Genomic DNA, 3,064 nt, shown 5'->3' with positions numbered 1-3,064 from the left:
TTTGATATAAACTGCAAAATAAAACACAACACACAATAATAAGTTTAATAGCTAGCAAACCAACTATATAACCTGCAATGTAACATGCCAATTTCAAACGATTCACTGATATAGTGTGTGATAAATGCCAGATAGGTGATTAAATCATTTCAAAAGTGCAGTTGTATTATGTTAATTTGATGTATTTGTCTAAATAATAGTATCATTTATCACTTGAACAATTAAAATGTTTTCTCGTAGCTATTTTTGTTTTTCAACCATATTACTTTCAGATTTTGATTTTGAAATAAGTCCCATTCTTGTTAACCAAAAAAATGAATGTTAGAAGCAAGTTAGTTTCTATACTTTGAGTATATTTCTTAACTCACTAAAAAAAGAATTTTAGAAATTAAGAGCTTGATATTAATTGATATTAAAGACCAAAATTCATTACTTTTGAATCACAATAAATTCACTAAAAATAAAATCAATCAGAGAAGATTCATTGCCCTTTAAAAATGATGTTCTTTCTAAATTGTGTGACTTGCAATTTCTTCCATCACTTGCGTTCCTGCATTGTATGGAGGTAGGTAAAAGAGAAGAAAATGTTAAAGAAATAATCTAGTACGGAGAGTTCACTTTAAGATATAATAGATCTTATTAATCCAAAGACTCTTAATAGTGGTTCACGGTGAGGGATTTGATAGGACGCTCACCTTAGAAGTCACTTTGAAAATAATTTAAAAAAACTTGAAACAAACATGAAATTATTCCATTTTCCGTGGCACATTTATTTCCAATCAATAAAACAAACACATCCATAATAAATTAATTAACCTTGAGACTAAAAATATGTTAGTATGTTTTTTTATTACAGTAATTCAAAAAAAATTAATTAATTATAGTGATTGTTTAATTTAATTTAATTAAATATCAAATTCTTTCTACCACTACTTGCAATTCAGTTAGTATAATGTTTTCTTATGCTAGTAATAGGAATAGCGTACTAAAAGGTAATATATATATATATATATATATATATATATATATATATATATATATATATATATATATATATATATATATATATATATATATATATATATATATAAAAGTTTTTCATCCCTATAAACAAGTCATCTTTCAATTTTAGTCCCTAAAAAAGATTTCTTCAAATAATGATCCTCCTAAAATCTTCCGTCCACAATTTTAGTCCCTACCGTTTGTTTGGTATAACGGAAGGTGACGTGGCTTGCCAGGTTTGATGCCACGTCAATTAGAGACGACATAAAAAATACATTAGATTGCGGGGGTTTGTAACCTCCTTTAAGTAAATGAAACATAAACCTAACTTTTATACATTCATACTCAATTTCTTACCTTTCACTGGCTGGTGTTCCACAACAACTTCATTCATGCACACAAGATGTAACCTCTTGTACAGACATTTAATGATTAAGCATAGAACATACAATGAACTATTTACTTTCTTAGAATTCATATGTAAATTTTCTTGTTCGTTTTGTTATAATTATAAATTAAAAAAATTTCATAAACTTCCACCAGATACCTTCCTTAATTCTATAATTCAAAGAAGTTTCTTTTTGTGTAATTAGTAAGCACACTTCAAAGTTTGACTATATATGCCCACTATTTTTCTAAATTAATCTTGTTTGGATTCATAATTGAAATTGCTTTTTGGCTCCTGTTTTCATGTTGCAGCAGTGGAGGCTTCAACCAAGTTCTTTCAATTTTTCTATGGTATGAATCTTGTAACTCATGGCTGGTTTTCTTAATATTTATTGGTGGTTGTGTCTATTGTAGTATCCCTCTCTATTTTGATTAGAGGTTTGCAAGGATGTTGTAGTGTTTCTATTCTTTTGTCAAGTGCTTTGTTCATGTTTGGCTAGTGATTTGATTCGTTTGTTTTTTGTTTTGGCTGCGGTTTGTGTTTCTTTTATGTAAAGGGACAAATGTGCAAGTTAGTTTCTTCCAAAGACTCGTCATTGTCGAGTCTACATAAAGTGTGTTCCGAAAATTGTAGGTTAGTTTCTTCCCATTTACAAATTAGCTTCCATTTTGTCTTTGAATTTGCAATATAAAGATTCATTTTGACCTTTTTTTGTTTGTTTGCTGAATTTGATACAAGGTCATCACTGCTTGTAGATTAATCATGTTGTGAGGTATGTGTGGTTCCATTACATATATTGTTGTTGTGAGCTTTGCCTCGACTAATGTCTATGTTAAATTCACATGAGTTTCATAGTGTATTGATTCAATTAGAAGATTCTGTCTGGCTTTATGCATGAAGTTTCTTCATGTTTCTTTTTGAACTACATCTAATGATATTCTAACATGCCAAATTGCTTGGCTTTAGAGTGAGTGAGACCTAAAGTGAACTTTGAGAGACATGTCTACTTATAAGTGAGAACATTTTTTACTTTTTGGTTTTGGGGTGCTGTAGAGATTCATTGTATGTGTTTGGTTTATATTTTATACATTTAGCACTGTATCACTTTTTCTCATCATAAAACTCAACATCTTATGTATTTAATTTACTTGTTGTATTTATTTACTGTATCACTTTACTAGAAATATTATATTCATAATATGCTTGAAAGATTATATAAGCATTATTGGTTTCTCCGAGGCCGAAGTTTGTTGAGCTCAGAAACAATGATAACATTCAGAACTAAGAATGCTCATAAGGTGTTTGATGAAATGCACGAGAGAATGTAGGGATTTAGGGAGTTTTGTAACCCCCTCAATCTAATTAGTTTTTTTTTACTTTTGAATTTAAGTGACGTGACATGTCACATGGCGTGCCACGTCAGCTTCTGTTAGAGCAAATAGACGGTAGAGACCAAAATTGAGGACGGAAAACTTTAGGAAGACCATTCTTTGAAGAAAATTTTTAGAGGAACTAAAACTGAAAGTTGGGATATTTGTAGGGACCACAAACATATTTAACCATATATATATATATATATATATATATATATATATATATATATATATATATATATATATATATATATATATATATATATATATATATATATATATATATATATATATATATATA

The sequence above is a fragment of the Vicia villosa genome, linkage group LG4, assembly GCF_029867415.1.
Source record: "Vicia villosa cultivar HV-30 ecotype Madison, WI linkage group LG4, Vvil1.0, whole genome shotgun sequence".
Classification (NCBI taxonomy): domain Eukaryota; kingdom Viridiplantae; phylum Streptophyta; class Magnoliopsida; order Fabales; family Fabaceae; genus Vicia; species Vicia villosa.
The sequence above is the reverse complement of the archived record's forward strand: the minus strand, read 5'-3'. Positions refer to the sequence as shown.